Source organism: Entelurus aequoreus, linkage group LG01 (genome assembly GCF_033978785.1).
Source record: "Entelurus aequoreus isolate RoL-2023_Sb linkage group LG01, RoL_Eaeq_v1.1, whole genome shotgun sequence".
Taxonomy (NCBI): Eukaryota; Metazoa; Chordata; class Actinopteri; order Syngnathiformes; family Syngnathidae; genus Entelurus; species Entelurus aequoreus.
Genome location: NC_084731.1, coordinates 86,859,447 through 86,879,621, shown reverse-complemented (window position 1 = coordinate 86,879,621; position 20,175 = coordinate 86,859,447). Strand labels below are relative to the sequence as shown.

Here is a 20,175-nt window from a genome sequence, read left to right as displayed (position 1 = left end):
AGTAACATTTATGACTTTTTAAAACGCCGCTGTGTACACGGATGTGGGGAGAGGTACAGAGCGCCAATAAACCTTAAAGGCACTGCCTTTGCGTGCTGGCCCAGTCACATAATATCTACAGCTTTTCACACACACAAGTGAATGCCAAGCATACTTGGTCAACAGCCATACAGGTCACACTGAGGGTGACCGTATAAACAACTTTAACACTGTTACAAATATGCACCACACTGTGAACCCACACCAAACAAGAATGACAAACACATTTCGGGAGAACATCCACACCGTAACACAACATAAACACAACAGACCAAATATCCAGAACCCCTTGCAGCACTAACTCTTCCGGGATGCTACAATATACACCCTCCTCAACCTCCTCATGCTCTCTCAGGGAGAGCATGTCCCAAATTCCAAGCTGCTGTTTTGAGGCATGTTAAAAAAAATAATGCACTTTGTGACTTCAATAATAAATATGGCAGTGCCATGTTGGCACTTTTTTTCCATAACTTGAGTTGATTTATTTTGGAAAACCTTGTTACCTTGTTTAATGCATCCAGCGGGGCATCACAACAAAATTAGGCATAATAATGTGTTAATTCCACGACTGTATATATTGGTATCGGTTGATATCGGAATCGGTAATTAAGAGTTGGACAATATCGGAATATCGGATATCGGCAAAAAAGCCATTATCGGACATCTCTAATTGCAAACTATAACCACAAAGACTTCTCTGCCACATGACTATTGTTGTTATTGTGTAAAGTTGATTTAGTTGTTATAACTACAGCTGTTGCAGTGTATTACATGTGGTTTGGCAATGAAACATCCAGCTACATTTTGTCTTGTCATTACATTTTGTTTTGCAATGTGTTGGTTTTTAGCTATGTCTAATGTGCAATGTTGTCTTCATGACAGACAGTGACTTGTTCAGAAATCGCCAGCCACATCTTTTCCCCCAGGGGAGATTCAATGTTGTTGCCTAGGCAACAAGCACCCCCTCCCTTTCCCCTTGCTTCTGCTGGACTGTTCCACAATTACTGTGGGGGGGGGGAGTATTTATTTCCTAGATTGTAAGTGCATTTACCTCCCCCAAAAACACACATATATATATTAGCACGTTTCGAAAGGAGAAGTAGTAAAATTTTACCTTAATACGTGCTTAACTATCGATTACTAATGTGTTATAACAGTTTTGACGTGTGTAATATCACCCCCCTTTTGCGCGACGCATTTACACGCGTCCATGAACTGTCAAAATCGCTTGTTGCTTCCTCCCTAGCCTTAAAAGTAGTTAGCAAGCTAGCGTGTCGCGACTCAAGTAACAACAAGTCTCTCACTGAAAAGCAAATACGAAATTGAAAGAAAAAGTTACCCGGCACAAAGTCGTGGAATGCCGCACATTGGCTGCGGTTGCTGGACGTGGCTCGCGCTTCTCGCGCCGACCGAGTAGCGCTGTCACGCGCAGCTGGATGTGACAGGTTCGCCATCAGGTAAGCGAGCAGCAAGTTAGCTTAGCTGTTAGCATCGTTTGCTTTTTCTGTTAATATTTACGTTACGTTACGTACTAACTCGGTTCTCTACGATCGCCTCTTAAAGAAGGCTAAAGGTAAGGTAATGGAAACAAGTGAAAGGAAAGGGAAGAAGAGTTTGTGCCGGTGCCTTTGGACTCTATAGTTTAAACTGCATGACGTCATTGCCGATATCAAGCGTTGTGCGTGATACCATAGGCGCCAATCCCGTGGGTGCTTCGGGGCCCGAGCACCCACGGACAATGCCGAGCACCCACACGGGATTGATGGCAAATTATTTCTCACCACCAAGCAAAAACCGCGCATGTGCAGGCCCCTTCATCACTAAGGTTATGTCTACACTAAGCCGGATAACCCCTTAAAGGCCTACTGAAATGAGATTTTCTTATTTAAACGGGGATAGCAGGTCCATTCTATGTGTCATACTTGATCATTTCGCGGTATTGCCATATTTTTGCTGAAAGGATTTAGTAGAGAACATCGACGATCAAGTTTGCAACTTTTGGTCGCTGATAAAAAAGCCTTGCCTGTACCGGAAGTAGCGCGACGTCACAGGTTGTGGAGCTCCTCACATCTGCACATTGTTTACAATCATGGCCACCAGCAGCGAGAGCGATTCAGACCGAAAAAGCGACGATTACCCCATTAATTTGAGCGAGGATGAAAGATTTGTGGATGAGGAAAGTGAGGGTGAAGGATTAGAGGGCAGTGGAAGCAATTCAGATAGGGAAGATGCTGTGAGAGGCGGGTGGGACCTGATATTCAGCTGGGAATGACTAAAACAGTAAATAAACACAAGACATATATATACTCTATTAGCCACAACACAACCAGGCTTATATTTAATATGCCACAAATTATTCCGCATAACAAACACCTCCCCCCTCCCGTCCATATAACCCACCAATACAACTCAAACACCCGCACAACACACTCAATCCCACAGCCCAAAGTACCGTTCACCTCCGTAAAGTTCATACAGCACCTATATTTCCCCAAAGTTACGTACGTGACATGCACATAGCGGCACGTACGTACGGGCAAGCGATCAAATGTTTGGAAGCCAAAGCTGCGTACTCCCGGTAGCGCGTCCAGCTATCCAACTCAAAGTCCTCCTGGTTGTGTTGCTGCAGCCAGCCGCTAATACACCGCTTCCCATCTACAGCTTTCTTCTTTGCTGTCTTAAATGTTCATTAAACAAATTGCAAAAGATTCACCAACACAGATGTCCAGAATACTGTGGAATTTTGCGATGAAAACAGACGACTTAATAGCTGGCCACAATGGTGTCCCAATATGTCCGCACAACCGGCCGTATTGGCATGTGTTGCAATGTTAAGATTTCATCATTGATATATAAACTATCAGACTGCGTAGTCGGTAGGAGTGGGTTTCAGTAGGCCTTTAAACCAGGCCTGGGCAATTATTTTGACTCGGGGGCCACATTTAGAGAAAAAAATGTGTCTGGGCGCCGGTATATCTATTTTTAGGAACACTAATACAAAACCTCACAATAATGTCTGATTGAATGCTAAAAACGTTATGACAGACCGCCTTAAAAAACGTAATGGAATTTTACATTTTTCTACGAACGATAAAACACTGAATATTGACAAAATATGAATGTCACACCCCCTTTCGATCGACATATTTTACAATCAAGTGAAACGCAACAAAAATGCAACAAACAGTGAAATATGAACGCGAAGGGTACAAAATAAACCCACCTACTATCTGATATATCACTAAGCTTTAGAACTTTGTTGTGAAAATCTCCTTCCGCGTCTGTGGAAACGCTTCCCGCCCACACTGCTTGGTGCCTCGTCTGAGCTGCTGTGACGTAGATTACCATAGTAACTAATTAGATGACCATTGCAGTGTTTCCCATAAACTGCCAAGATACCTGTGGCGGTGGGGGCGTGGCTATGGGCGAGGTCACCATGACATCATCGAGTAATTTGCATAATTTACTACAATGATATGATTTTCTCTAAAAAGGCTCAAAAAATGTATACTTACTAATGAATAATAACAGTTTTGTTTTAAACGTCCATCCATCCATCCATCCATTTTACAATATAATTACAACACTTTATGTACATATTGATATACAGATTTGAACAATAAGATATTCACTGAAATATATTTATTAATTGTGGTTCTTACAAAAAATATATCTTATAAAAATATAAAAGCTAAAATGTCTCTTAAAGCTCTGCCCCTTTAATTAGTGCATACTAAATAATTTAACTTTAGCCTACTACTACAACCATATTATTTACCAGCAACATAAAGTGAAACAGAGGCAGAGGTGTCCTGCCACAGTCAGTAACAAATAAACAGAAAACAGTAGTGGTGGTAGATAGACACAAAGCTTCATCAAACATCTGATCCACTGAACAAAGAGCTCCAAAAATCTTGATCCTACACTTCTCTTTTGTAAAGTAAATCTGAACAGCCGATATGGGCATCTACATCAACTACATGATTTGCCTGAGAAGCTGGACAGGCCAAAAAAAAAAATCGTTGTGGCGGTCTTAATTCTTTCGTGGCGGGCCGCCACAAATAAATGAATGTGTGGGAAACACTGTAGTAACTGGTATATCATCCATAAGCGCAGATTGCAACCATTGAAATACTTTGTATAGTTCAAGACTTGCGGTCATTAGAAAACATCACTGCACATCATAATGGCAGCTAGTTTCAATCTTAAAGATTGAAAAGCTTAACGGGCCTTAATTTGCCCAGATCTGCCTTAAATTAATAATTATTCAGCCTAAGCCCTGTTTTAACCATACTAAACTATCGGTTAAGGTCCCTCTCATTGGATAATTTTTTACACGGGTAAGTGCGCCGTGTATTTCTTGAATCTGCGGCTCTTAGCTTTGTATGGACTCATTGATCGTTTACAAACTAAGTTCGGAGAGGAAGTGACGCCAGAAAGACCACGCCCCACACAGGAAGTGACATCAGAAAGAACGCGCCACAGCCAGCTTCATAATAAAGCGGTTTCGTAAATCGGAGCTAACCACTGGAAATATGAAGGCGAGTCATCCAGACATGCCCGTACTTTCTGACACTAATCTACTCCCATGTATGGCTATGAACCGCCTTGACTAATATATGCATATGCAGCACATAAAGCACAGTGAAACATTACTAGCTAGCTACAATAATAATGATAGTGATAAATTCACCAACACTGGCAGTAATGTGAAGTTAATTATATTTATATAGAGACTCGAAGCGCTTTACATAGTGAAACCTATTATCTACATTTTAAAGCACATTTAAACCAGTGTGGGTGGTGCTTGGCGCAAGGTTAAAGTGGCTTGCCGAAGGACACAACGGCAGTGATGAGAATGGTGGAAGCTAGGATCGAACCTAGAACCCTTAAGCTGCTGGCTAGACTGCTTTACCAACTGAGCCACGCCGCCTGTAATCTTTTATGTACTGTGCTGTTTTGGGAAATTAGATTTGTATGTCAAAAGGGGGACCAAACAGTCAAAGGTAAGTCAATTCAGATTTAATGATTCACTTGTGTTATTTTTGGACCCATTAAAATGGGCGAGTACGGTACATTTAGTTAAATGGGCCCTATTATTGAAAACCAACTTTTCTTACTTATTGGTGCCTGCTGTTGTATATTTGATATCCGCATAAGTATCGAACATTTTAAATCAAACCGTGTACGCATTGCGGAGATATTGTTTTATAAAACAATCTTGCCTATTTTTATACTTCCTCTAAACAAGCTTTTTGGAATTTGCCCTGTGCTGTGATGTTTTTCACACCAGTGACGTCAGCGTAGGGCTGGGCGATATGGCCTTTTATTAATATCTCCATATTTTTAGGCCATGTCACGATACACGATATATATCTCGATATTTTGCCTTAACCTTGAATGAACACTTGATGCATATAATCACAGCAGTATGATGATTTTATGTGTCTACATTAAAACATTCTTGTTCATACTGCATTAATATATGCTCATTTTAAACGTTCATGCAGAGAGAAAAAAACACAACTAAGTCAATTTACCAAAACTGTATTTATTAAACAGTTATTAAGCAGTGGCACAAGCATTCATGTAATTTCAAAACAGAAAATTCAAGATTGTCAGAGACATTTTAAAACCAGCTATTAGTGCACTTTTGTGCATGTCACTAAGATGATATATCAAAACAACACTAAATTACAGTGTACTTTTTGTACAGAACGCCACTACAATAGTTTAAAACAACTAAAGTGCACTTTTGTGCATGATGTCACACAAGATATTTCAATCACTGTCAAATAAAAATGAGCTGCATTATAGGAAATCAAATATGTATGTCCTTTGCTATGTGGTAGGTTATTGCAGACGTTATTTCCTTCTGTTTTTGACTATTTTTTTCATACGGTGTTGATGTGGAAATGGTGTTGATGTGCAGGTTGCGTGGGCATTTTGTTGGGTGTGGCACCGGCCGGAGATGTTGACATGCGGAGTTTCAAGCACTCTTCATTCTCTAGCGGGGGACTTTTCAAATGATGCTACAAATTAGCAGTAATGCTACTTTTTGTAGCAACGCTTTTTCCGCATACTTGACATATTACGGTGGTCTGTTCAACATATTCCCACTTGAAGCCAAACCACCACCGGACGATGGACCCTGTGCTGTTTTTCTTGGGAATTAATTGTTCTTCCTTCATTTGTTACCATATTCGCACCTTCTTTCTCTCGTATTACCACTCGCACCACTCCGCTAGCATCACAGCTAACATTACCCATGCTGCTACCTGTTTGCTCCGCGAGAGCGTATGACGTTGCATGCGCGACAGTATGTGACGTATGTAAGAAGGTGCGCTTGTTTTATGTCTCTGTGAGAAGGAGAGATAAGAAACGCCTGTAGTGTAATGCCCGCAGCTAAAAGCAACTGCGTGAGAACGTATACTCGAATATCACGATACAGTCATTTTCTATATCGCACAGAGACAAACCCGCGATATATCGAGTATATTCGATATATCGCCCAACCCTACGTCAGCGGATTATTTATATGGTATAAATTCACCCAAAGTGCTTTGCACGAGCCTGCAATTGTAATCCGCGCTGTCGTCAATAAGTTCCTTGTTTTTCTCTATCCTTTTGTTGTGGGGCAGACTGGCTCGTACATGGACATGCATTCTCAGCTGTTACCATTTCTAATACAAAGTAGCATATAGTTCAAACTTATATCTGTCAGTAGATACGCTATGGAAGCGTTAAAATCTACAACAAAGATGGCGGGGAGATGACGCTGTCGAAGTGGAGTCATGTAAATAACACCGTCCACAAAACTTTGACCAAAGAAACCGCAATTACATGTTATGTAGACCAGTGGTCCCCAACCTTTTTGTAACTGCGGACCGGTCAACGCTTGAAAATTCGTCCGACGGACTATTTTTTAATTTTTTTTTGTCATAAAAAAATACAATCATGTGGGCTTTACGGACTGTATCGCTGCAGACTGTATTGATATATACTGATATATAATGTAGGAACCAGAAATAATAATAAAGAAAGAAACAACCCTTTTGTGCGAATGAGTGTAAATGGGGGAGGGAGGTTTTTTGGGTTGGTGCACTAATTGTAGGTGTATCTTGTGTTTTTTATGTTGATTTAATAAAAAAATAAAAATGAAGATTTTTATTTATTTATAATTTTTTATTTCTTGTGCAATCCAATCGATCTACGGACAGGTACCGGGCCGTGGCCCGGTGGTTGGGAACCACTGATGTAGACCACAAAGAAGTGTTTTAAATGTAGAAAGAAAAATCCCAATATGACCCCTTTAAAGTATGATCACAGTTTAGGATCAAACAGGGAGATCAAAGTCTGCCTGAGAGATTGGTCTCAATGTGCCTGCCAGTGGACTCTAGTCCTGAGTAGAGTTGGGTCCAAGCAAATTTCCTATATCTATTCGATTACGAATCATGAGGTTCTAGATCGATTCGATCCGCGCTTAAATATTGAAAATGTACTAAGTTTTTTCTCTTCACCATAAACAACTTTGAACAGTTTAAAGTCAAAAGTCTCAAAAGTGCAATTACATAATAAGAAAGGAATCGCAAGTAAAAATGTGCTTGTATTGCAACATTTCATCACTGCTTATTGCATTAAGGTATGGTTTCTTCAAGTACAAAATAATAATAACAGAGGAAGTGTAACAGAGGCCAGCCGGTGTGGCTGGTCCACGTGTATGCTGGTAAACCTCACTGTGTTACAAACTGTTACATCAGGTCGTACTTTGTTTAGTTTTTTGGGTGTCTTTCTGGTGTTAGTGGGTTCACTTCCTGTTTTGCACTCTTATTTTTGTTTCACTTTCTGTTTTGCTTGTATTCTGTTGCAGTAGCTTTACCCTGCTTCTGTGCGTTTCCCTCCTCACCTACGGGTGGTTAGTGTTGATTATTCTCACCTGCTGTTAATGACTGGTTACATGAGCTATTTTTTTGGGACTCCTATTTTGTTAGTACAGTCAGACAGAACGTAACGCACAGCAATTTTTAATTGAACGCCTGAAATATGGGCTTGGTTATTCTTGCGCACTTGACGACAGTGCCGCATGCAGGGAGATGATGATGTAAATAAAAGTACCTCGAAGAATCAGGTAATAATATTTGTAACTAGAGATGTCCGATAATATTTATTTTTTTATTAAATCAACATAAAAAACACAAGATACACTTACAATTAGTGCACCAACCCAAAAAAACTCCCTCCCCCATGTACACTCATTCACACTCATTCACACAAAAGGGTTGTTTCTTTCTGTTATTAATATTCTGGTTCCTACATTATATATCAATATATATCAATACAGCCTGCAAGGGATACAGTCCGTAAGCACACATGATTTTGCGTGCTGCTGGTCCACTAACAGTACTAACCTTTAACAGTTAATTTTACTCATTTTCATTAATTACTAGTTACTATGTAACTGTTTTTGTATTGTTTTACTTTATTTTTTTATTCAAGAAAATGTTTTTAATTTATTTATCTTATTTTATTAATTAAAAAAAAAGACATTATCTTCACCATATCTGGTTGTCCAAATTAGGCATAATAATGTGTTAATTCCACGACTGTATATATCGGTATCGGTTGATACCGGTATCGGTAATTAAGAGTTGGACTATATCGGAATATCGGATATCGGCAAAAAGCCATTATCGGACATCCCTAACTGTAAGTCCCTCACTTTGTTTTGATTTGTTCCGGACGGCCAGTTGTTGGCATCTAAGGTTAGCATAGTGTGATACTGCTGCTACTGCGGCTTCACGTACTAGACTGCCAGGGACCTGGGGTTATCGGTATTATATTTTATGTATTGATATTGCAAAAATTAAACGATATCAATCCATAAATGATCAAATTGATGATTTTACCAATCCCTCATGCTGAGTGAGGACGCCAGTCGCACAAACCCACCAAAACACCAGATGTGATGTAACCAGGCAATGCACCCAACACAAAGCTGAGTGAAAATGATCAAAACATAAGAGTGAAAGGTTAGTCCAGAAGTCTAAATACAATAGTTAATAATACCTCTCTTTTTGACAAAGAGGCTGAGTGAGGGTGTCAGAAACACTGTCTCCTTGCAGCACATCTTTAGGATCCTTTTTGAGTTCTTATTTATATCCTCTTTGTTATATTTTGGCTGGTAAAATGCTAGATGGTAACAAAGGCTTGCACAACTTTATGTGAACCAGAAGACGTCATGTTGCTTCGGGTGCAGGTCGCACAACATACCCTGTCCAATCGAGGCATGACTTAATTCAAAATTTTAACTGTGCATCATTTGGTCTGCTGACAAAAATACAAAAAGTGTGAATGTGTGACAGAATGAGTTTCAAGCTAAAGGAAACACAACTCAATGCTGCTTGATATTTGATTACAAGTTTATTAATAGAAAAGACAGCTGCCTTTTCATTGGTCTTCATGTATTGCCCTAATTCTGAGCCAACCATGTTTACTCATTCATTTGTTAGTGCCTCCTCATAATAACTAAGGGCGATTTTAACACACATCACTCTTCATTTGATGTGTTTAGTCATTGTCTCAGAATAACCCCTTTATGTTTTAGATTTTTTAAACCGCTGAAGGCCACAGAAATCCTAAATCTAGTAATGTGTGAGTGAGCCACGGTGGTTGGGGTCAAACAGGACAGTGGTGATAGGAGGGGTGGGGATACTGTGAGGGAAGGAAGTGGCTCAGCTTGTTTGTCTGCGAGGCTTTTGTTTGTTTTCCTGCTGGAAAAATCTATTTAGGAGGGACGCGGCCTGAGGTCTGCCAGTGGAAATTGGTCATAAGGCACAATTGTTATTAGAGTTATGTGATAACTGAGGGGTGTGAAATGAAGACATTGATACTGCACAAGTATCGTTGGTACAATCAAATACAAATAGTAGCTTACAATTTTTCTTACCTAGAACCAATCAAGCTCCTTCAATCTTGTGATAAAGCACCAACGTTATGATGAGGAAATGGAACTAACTGCAAAAATCTTTGAGTGTGTAAAATCAATTTCTGGAACTATGTCTCCAAAGGTATAAAGGCTTGGGGTTCCAAAAGGTGATGTGAGCTGTTAAACCTTGCCCTGCCCATGTGACAAATCAAAGATAGATGTTAGGTTTTTTAATCTTCCTAATACTTAACTTCCACAAACAATGTAAATCTGTTTCCAGTGAGAGTACTTTTTTAGTTTAGGTTTTATTTATTTGTTTTCTAACTAAAATAAACAGACATACTATATACTTTCTTAAAGAGGAAACATTAAATATTGTTCTGGCTCCATAAGAGCCATATTATGTTAATGTGTGTGTGTGTGTAAATATGGTTCACTACGTCCATTTTAATTTGTAAATGTTTTAGAATGTTTTTTTTTTAATAAATGCAAATTCACTTCCGGGTTATGTGACGTTACGCAATCTATACTGTCTAGTATAGATCGATCACTTTGTGCTAAGACACACAGATTTTATAGTCAATGTTGTCTTAGTTGTTTAGACAGTAATGTTTTTTTCAATCATTTTATTTGATTCGGTAGTTCTAACCGTCGGGAGTTTTACCGCAGTTATCATTGTTACAGTTTATCATTACATCCCTATCGTACATTACTAATTAAAGCATCGCAAGATTGTTAATTAGGTTTGCTCTTTGCTTACAGAATTGTAAAGCATGTTTGACCCACAGATACTCTATCAATGAAACACCCAGGCTGCAGTGTCATTCACAGCCTTTGTTTTAGACTTTGTATGACACTGAGACAGACAGACAGACACAGAGCCACAGATGGTACAGCTGTTCGATTGAATCTGGATCTCTGACTCATCAGTTCTGTGACGCCCAGCTTCACTGCTCACATGATGCCAACCAGCATGTCATCAGCTGGATGGAAGGACAGAGAAGAGGGTGGGACGACCGGTTGGACCAGTAACAGAAACCTTCCCTATACTGTGATTATAGTCCATCAAACTCAATAATATGATTAAAATTCTGCGTGAAAGAGAGCTTAGGGGATGGAAGGAAGAGAGATGTCAATGATTGGAGTGTGTCTGGATGATGAAAGGAGGAGGTGCGGTGCTCTTGTTTCCTGGGGGGATGGTGTGACATATCAATAGAACACAGACGGATAGGAAGGACGAATAGGATCATCTGTATGTACTAAGTGGTTCTGCATTGAGAAAGACATCGAGTGTCCACCCATATATCCGTTAAACATCAAGCAGCTTTGAATGAAAGCTCAAAACAGAGGTGAAAGTCAATGATGTAACATCTAGTTTGGCAGTGCATTAAAGTGGGGAAATACCTTGACAGGTTAGCATTCAGAGGATGTTACTGTAAGTGCAGTGTTCACTCCATCGCCTACAATGTTACAATAGGGAGGCACAGACAGCATTGATTTATAACTGCTGTTCCCCCATTGGCTTGAGCTGGGAAGAGGCAGGCCTTTGTCACAGGCTCGTGGGCAGAAAGGGGCTGGCTTTAGGGGCGTGTGTGTGTGTATGAGGGACGGATGGGTAGATGGTAATGTTTCAGCCACAGAGTTGGAGTCGGCACACTTCTGCTTCCTGCTTGCACGTCCGGCTGCCTCCCTGCCCACCCGCCCGCCTGCTTACCTCACTCGCTGGCTTGCTTGCTGCTGTGGCTGAAAGTGAGAGGGACATCGAAAGAGGACCCGTCTCAGCATGGACCTCTGGTTGCGGCACTGGGCAGCGTGCAAGGAATGACAACAGTTCACATGGTCATCAACTCCAGTTGCTGAGTCAGACATCCGTGTTGTGTCTGTAAGAACAGTGCCACGCAAGGTGCCTTTTGTGTTGGGGATAGCAAACGTCCGAGCTCGGGGACCCGCTAAAACAAGGTGGGAAAGAACCATTATTTTTTAAATAGTTTACTGCATTGTGATGCATACAAGCTTGGGTGATATGAGAGGGAACATTGTATCTGTGTGAGAGCAGCAGGCTAAAAATGAGAGAATGTGCAGAGCTCAGAGTTACGACCATATTGCAGTTTCCAGTACTGTAATGGTCTTACTGCACCCACTCCTGAGAGGGAGTGAGGCATTATCACAGCAGTGAACTCACTCCCCCAACAGTGCAAATGTCAGGAGCCACATGGGTTACATGTTTTTCACTTGCACATGCAGGCCATGTCACTGGCTGTTACAGGTTCTAAAGTTTACTTCTACGGCCTGACTTGAAAGTGTTGTTCAAATCAGGAAATGCTTGTGTGTAGTAGCCACGATTATTCAGATACTGTTTTGAAATTAATCACACATTCTGTTAATTAGTCTTTCAATTGTGATGGTGCTGTCATTGACATAATTGGGCATGCTGCGGTCAAGCAGTAGATACCAGCAGACTAGGGTGGTGTCGCACATCTGGCGCTAAATGAAGCAGAAGTAGGTGCTTTCTAAAATTGACAATTGTTATAATCAACAATAATATGATGATTTGCAGAAACATACTCTCTGATAAAGATGTTGTCAGGTGGAGAGAGTATTGAAAGGATTCTCAGGCTGGTCAATTTTTCAGACATTAACCGTAAAAAAACGCAAACGACCGTTTGCTGAGTCATTCAACAACAACTATTATCTATTCGCTTTGAGGAGATAGGACCTTTTCAGTAGATGATATTTATAATTTAATGTGATGCTTTCTACTTGATATTGTATTGACATATACATATTATAATATTGTCTTGCAGTAAAAAAAACAATACATACAATGGCACTCAGTGGAATGCACACCTCTGCTCAGGGCGGCCAATTATAATTTGGATCAGCCAAATCGTGCAGAATCCTAAACACCCAACCACCTCTTCTATATGCCTGAATTTTATCTCAAAGATTCATTCATCATTCACAGAGAAATTCTGAGTTTGTCAAAAAGTAATGTAAAATAGCTAAACAGGGAAGACTAAAACTACAGTAACCACTATACCGTCAGAACTACTACATAAATCAAATCTAGCCTATTTTAGATGTAAAAAGATAAACATGATGCAAAGAGTTAAGTAATCTCATTTAACAAGGAGGAAAAATCCCCGACCCCTATCATGAACAAGGCCATTCAGGTCACAAGCTAAGGCTATTATGATGTGCCGCACACCAATCTGCTGACTCTGTGGAATGCTTCTTCTTGTGCGTCCGAACGTAAGCTTAGTCCTGGAGGAGTCTCAGTCACTCGTCCTCATTGCTAATGGTACTTGTTATTCAACTCCAGGAACCCAGTCTTATGCCAAATACAATTGCATAGGCACTCTATGAAATCCTGTTGGACCGCAAGCTATAGACCTGCTCTGTTATTCTCTAAAAGAAGGAAACGTGGAAAATAATATTTTCTCAGCAAATAAGCCAATGATGTCACCTAGAAATCTGGGTGACGCTTGCTTGAAGAAAAGGGACATTCAATCTTGTGTAACAAGGTACCTTAAATTTCCATTATACATAGGAAATGTTCTTATTTCTCCTTGACAATGTGGTCCATTCTTCACAGCCTTGAATAACATTGAACACTTGTTCCTCTTTGCCACGCAAATGACTCCATGGCAGTGATTTTCCAGAAGAAAGTGGTAATAAGTGGAAATGCAGCCTCCTGGTTTAATTGTGCTGGCAATACCTGACCTCTGCTAAAGTAAACGTCACAAAGCTCACAACCAGCAAAATCAGCTAAAATAAACAGCAACACACATCACAGAATACACAGATACCAAACTAATGGGTTACATACAAGGTATTCGGAGGTCAAGCCAATGACTTTCACTGGAGATGCTCCAGCCCCGCTGACTCACAACCAGCGAAAGCAGCTAAAATAAAAAGCAACACACATCACAGAATACACAGATACCAAACTAATGGGTTACATACAAGGTAATCGGAGGTCAAGCCAATGACTTTCACTCGAGACGCTCTAGTCCCGCTGACTCTCATACAATTAAGCAGACTAGTAAGATAATGCCCTTGCCAGCTGGCTTTAGTAAGCGTCAGTAATCCATAAAGTCCAGTACTGTGGTGCTTTTCTTCACATCTCCGTCCTCTAGTAGGTCAGCCTGTCTGTCAACCCTACTGATGACACCATACTAAACATTAGTTTTGGCTTTGAAATTTAGTTCTTCACAAGTAAAACATTACCCGCTGTAAACAGCTTTATTAGTGTCATCACATCACATAAATTTTAATGCTTCCCATATAATTGAATATTCACTCATCCAATATGCATCTCACAGCATTGCCTTCCTGGCATGAGTGTGGTAATCTCTGAGATCAAAACATGGTGTTGTCCTTTCCTACCATCATTTTTGCGTTCTGTTGAAATAACACCAGCTAAGCTCTGCATAAATAAACTAAGACAGGCTACAGTAGCACAAGCTGAGCTAGGCTAAGCCAAGATAAGTTTATAGTGTCCAAGGCCCTGGACCTGTCTAGCCAGACTAAACCAAAGCTGTGTGCACTGCACACTAGGGCTGGATATCATGGCCAATTTCATACAGTAAATCATAAAATTTTGATTCATAAGGTTCTGAATCGATTAATCAGGTTTCAATTCGATTTCAAAATATCTCAACTATGTTACATTTACAAATGCACTTTTTTTTTTTAAAACAATAAACCAGTTTCAAGTGTAAACTTGTAAATTTGACAATTTAAACCCGACTTGTAAACAAGACTGTCTGAAGTCTCAAGAGTGCAATTTCGAAATCCATCCATACATCTTCTTCTGCTTATTCGAAATCGGGTCGAGAAGAGAAGCCCACACTTCCTTCTCCCCAGCTACTTTGTGCAGCTCTTCCCGGGAGATCCCAAGGTGTTCCCAGGCCAGCTGGGAGACACAGTCTCTCCAACGTGTCCTGCGTCTTCCCCGTAATCTCCTACTGGTTCGGGGAACATTCTGACCAGATGCCCGAACCACCTCATCTGGCTCCTCTCAATGTGGAGGAGCAGCGGCTTTACTCTGAGCCCCTCCCGAATGAAGGAGTATCTCACCCTAACTCTAAGGGAGAGCCCCGCCACCTGACAGAGGCCGCTTGAAGCCGTGATCTTGTCCTTTCGGTCATAACCCAAAGCTACTGACCATAGGTGAGAATAGGGACGTAGATCGACCGGTAAATTGAGAGATTTGCCTTTCGGTTTAGATCCTTCTTCACCACGGCGGACCGATACAGTGTCCGCATCACTGCAGACGTTGCACTGATTCGCCTGTCGATCTCACGTTCCACTCTTTCCTCACTCGTGAACAAGATCCCGAGGTACTTAAACTCCTCAATTTGGAAGTGAGAAATACATTGCAAGTGAAAGTGTACTGGTTCTGCAACCTTCCAACACTGCATATTGCATTAGGTATTGTTTCCTTAAGTGCAAAATAATAATAACATTAATATATAAGCTATTTTTCTTGGACCATTATTTTGTTCGCTGCGTAAGATGTAACATGAGGATTCTGGTCATAATGTTAGTAAGTTCTAACCTGACTCTCGCCAGATCTTCGTAGTTCGCTGAGCTCCACACAAGGATCTGGGACTTCTCAATAGGAGATGTATTTCAGAAGGCGGGGCCTTGTAAAAAAATCATTGTATGTGATTGGATAAACCACTTGTCCGTTATCTTGAATGACGTGCTACTTCAACCACTCACATCGAAATCAACCCGTGACGGTGATGAGAGCGACGCTGGGAAATCCAAAACAGAACAGCCGACATATTGGATAACGACAGAGCGAAAAGTTCTCTGTTCATCTTTTTAAATAATTAATATTCAATAGATTTGACAAAACAGTTGCAATAGCAGAATCAATGTCAGCACACAACTCCTCGCTGCATGCCGCCATTGTTGTTTGAATAAAACAGTGGCTTCGGCGCTACGTCACATCTATGAAATCCCGCCCGGCGATCCTGATTGGTTCATTATTTTTTGCTATCTTGAAGGAGTTTGCATAGCCCTCGAGCCCAGATCCTTGTGTGGAGCTCAGCGAACTACAAGGACATGGCAAGAGTCAGGTTAAGTAAGTCCCTCAGTTTATTTTGTTTTGCCACACCTATCCCTGGGTACATGTATTTTGAGGTTTCTAGGAAGCCGGAGTACCCGCAGTCACAGGGAGAACATGCAAACTCCACACAGAAAAACACAGAGCCCGGGGATCGAACCCATGACCTTCCTATTGTGAGTCACACGCACACCCCTTTACCACCGTGCTGGCCTTGTAATTTAATATTGCTAAATTTAAAAGCTATTGATTCATTATCTGTTAAAAAAAAAGGTATTCACCCATCCCTACCAGTGCATGCACTGGAGTAGTTCAAGTCAAGTCTGTATTTCATCGGGAATGAGAGTTTTTCTCTCTACATTTTGTGACCCTCAACGTTCTCCGCCAAACTAAACAATGATTAGTGATGGCTTTGGCTCAAGGCCACAACTAGATCATTTTAGGAACACCAAATTATCACCGTGAAAAGGGGGAGAAAAATGACACTGTTTTCTCGTCATACATTTTGACAAAGTAGGCTAGCTTGATTTAAGAGTTCTTGTGACTTCTAAAAATAACAAGGGTTTAATTGGTAAAGGTCAAATCTGGCATGATTTCCACCTGACTGTCTCTTCCAAAGTGATTGGCCCCCTCCGTGGGGAAATGGTGTGAAATTGAATCCTGCCTTGGAGAGGGGAGCCACTCTTTTTTATGATCTGGCCGAAAAGCTTCTTGTCTCGTTAGCTATGATAACAGTTAAAGTGGGACAGGGTTTGTTAGACAATTATCTGGAGCAGTGTGGGGTTGTTGGACTATTTCAAAAAAAGAGGTTTGCCTGTTTCACCTACTTAGAAAATATTACTATTCTGTATGACAATAGGCATAAAGTAAGTAAATTAATTACTCAAAGTATAAATAGAGTATTACAGCTATTTTGGCCAAACCTACAAAAAGTTGACCCATCTAAACTAAAATGTATGTGTAAACTAAAGATGGGCACATAAGCTTAACTAGGGCTGCAACTAACAAACTTCCTCAAAAAGAAGTGTATTTTGTGATGATGTTTTTGGAAACCTGACCACAGCTTTACTTGGATGGCTTGGCTCAGATGGTAGAGCGGCTGTGCCAGCAATTCGAGGGATCCAGGTTCGATAGTGAATGAATGATGGGTTTCTCAGTTCTCTGTGAAGCGTTTTGGGTGTCTAGAAAAGCGCTGTAACAATCTAATCTATTATTATTATTACTTTAGCTAAAATGACAGTTATATTTATGTCTCACACAACGCTGTCTCTCCGTTGTTACTGGATTACAAGTTAACTACTTTATTGAGGAGAATTGGAGACCGCATCCTCCAGATCTTTCAAATGCCTCTGCTTTAAATGTTCCTGCATCAGAAACATACTGCCGTAAAAATCAAGTTCAGCTTTGCAAATTGAGCAAATAATTTGTATCTTTGACGTGTTTAAGGTGAAATGTTTCCATAGTTTCGATGTTTTTGATCACGGTGTTGTTCCATTTTTCTCTTCCTGTGCGCATGTGCCTTTCCGCCTGGAAAAACATGAGGATTAATTTGTAAGCAACAAATTTTTGTTTAAATTAATGGTTGCACACTTAAGCTTAACCCATATCTAACAAGACTGTGTCAACCATATTTCTCCAGGTTCTGTCAGATCTATATTGTCTTTCAAAATAATTAGTAAAAAAGATTTGTTTCTTCTCTTAATAGTATTATTGAGATTACAAGTATCCCTAAACCTAGTTTATACCAGCTTCTGCGTTCAAATGCTACTCATCTTCTCTTCTTTCTCCTATCAGGGGGCCATCATCGTGAGTCATGTTTCAACAATTTTTATAGCTAAGGTTTTTTTGGGGGGGCCCACAGTAGCTTAGTGGTTAGCATGTTGGCTGCACAGTCAAGCGATCCAGTTTCGAATCACTGTTTGGGCATCTCTGTGTGGAGTTTGCATGTTTTATCTCCGGGTATTCCACCTTCCTCCCAAATTACAAAAACAAGCCTGTTAATGGCAATGTGTAATGGTAATGTGTGAATGGTTGTTTGTTAATACCTGCCCTGTAATTGGCTGGCGACCAGTCCCGGGTGCAGGCTCCAGCTTACCCGTCCCAACTGAATACATTCGGTATAGAAAATGGATGGATGGAGGCTTTTCATGCAGAATCTGCTTACTAAACCTATTGTACTGGTTGTAGCTAAATAACAGTTAGGTATTTTTACAGTACAAAACTTATTACATGTTTATAAAAGGTCTATTTTAACCAAAGGTTTATTTTTTTACAGTGTTTCTGTAAAAAGTGTCTGTGTGGTGTCCCTAGCCTTTGTTTCTCTGATCCCTGTTTAGCCAGAAACATTTCCAGATGTGCCTACCAATTTTTTTTGTCCAGTAGTTTAGTATTGTATTACATATGCTCAATGGAAAGGTCACTTCCTTTGATTGTTGCTCCAGCAATTGTCCAATCATCAGTCCCTAGAAAATAACCACACACAAGCGTGAGTGTCCTGAGAGAATACCCCACTTCTATTTTTGACTCTGGGGAACAAGTGGATATAATAGGACACTGGACGGTGTCAAAATGAAAGTCTGGCACTGGCATACGCATCTGTCTCGGTCACTCTTTGACTTCTGGACAGTGGCCCGGAATAGTGCTGCGCTGTGCAGTTTTCTATCGGCTAGGTCAGTGCTTCTCAAAAAGTGGGGCGGAACTCCCTGGGGGGTCGCTGTGAGGTTTCAGAGGGTGCGTGGAGGGTAGGTTTTCAGTGTGGTTCTTTATTCATGCTTGAACATTACACAAGCAGCCACCTAGGTGGTGGCAGTGCTAAAACCAATCAACAGGGGGCTTGTTAAACCAAGTGACCAAAGTACACAGGAACATCAGTTTACAGAACTGACAGAGAAAAGGAAGTTTTTGACAGGAATGAAAAGAAAAACAAAGGAAGCATCAGAGGCAAAGATCAAGGAGAGAAACGACGAGGTCCGTGTCCAAGCTGGGGTCGAGGATCGAAGGAGGCAGTCCAAGGTCCGGAGGGAGGTCGAGGTACAGAGCTCGAGCACACTGAACAGGATGGATACTGCGGGAAGAACAAGGGACATAAGACGAGGGAACAAGTACACAGAAGGAAAGCCAGAGACGTAATGCGTATTGCAAGGAGTTAACGACGTTCCGGCATAGGCTCCAAGGGTCCACTTGTCTTTATGCTGCAGTCTTGATTACCTCCAGGTGTGCAGATTGCTGATAGTCTGCAGCTTCGTCTTTGCGTGGGCGTGAAGTGACTGCCGCGTGCGGGGGCGTGTCCTGGCATGCTGCCAACATGGGTGCTGGAAAAACTGCGGGAGAATTGCGGGTTTGAGACTGCGCCGTGACACATATGTAATAATCAATATTTGGACATTTGTCCTTTGATTCATGAATCTCTCACGTTCTAATCGTGATGCGTCGGAGAATTGATCATTCTGCCCACCTCTAGTCTCCGAACTACGGGCCGTGAGCCAGGTGCGGCCCGGTAGCGTCCACAATCGGGCCTGCGGGATGTCCCAAGTTATTTTTTGATTATATCAAAGGTGAAGTATTACCAAATGTGCTGCCATTTGATGGATGATGTCAATATTGTTAGTCAGTGACCATGAGCATTACAACATTTATTAAGTGCATAGAATACATATATAGGTACCAATACAAACTTTCCCACCCATTGTGCAAATATTTAAAAACCAACACAGAATGTTAACACATTTGCTACACAACACACAACCTGCCCAATGAACTACGTAGACATTATAGAAAATGTCTAAGCGCCACACCCATTTAAATCCACTACAAAACCAGATAGGTAAAATGCAAAATACTCTCTTTTCTCACATCAACATGTTTGGCGCATTTTAGCTGTGTTTGATGTTTCTGATTGATTACAAAACTTTAACGAGGTTGTGGGAAGTAAACAAGGTATTAGTGGGTCACAGTCTCTTAATTAATGATAGACTGATTATCAGCGCCAATGTTTGGCATTTTGACGTATATCAATATCGGCCGATATATATACATTTTTTACAACTACAACAGAAATACACTACCGTTCAAAAGTTTGGGGTCACATTGAAATGTCCTTATTTTTAAAGGAAAAGCACTGTACTTATCAATG

At 40.9% G+C, this 20,175-nt stretch overlaps 1 protein-coding gene across 8 annotated transcripts in view; it reads left to right on the top strand.

The window, feature by feature from the left end:
* The first annotated feature begins 1,270 nt into the window (after positions 1–1,270).
* The window catches only part of mbnl2 (muscleblind-like splicing regulator 2), a 92,979-nt gene continuing 74,074 nt past the window's right edge, over positions 1,271–20,175 (top strand). For 7 of the 8 annotated variants that reach the window (XR_009827438.1, XM_062060096.1, XM_062060083.1 and 4 more), the window contains exon 1: positions 1,271–1,496. The gene's annotated coding sequence lies outside the window, so the exon portion shown is untranslated. Of the gene's footprint in view, positions 1,497–11,658; positions 11,924–20,175 lie in introns of those variants that run through there. The other variant, XM_062060060.1, reaches the window with a different exon arrangement.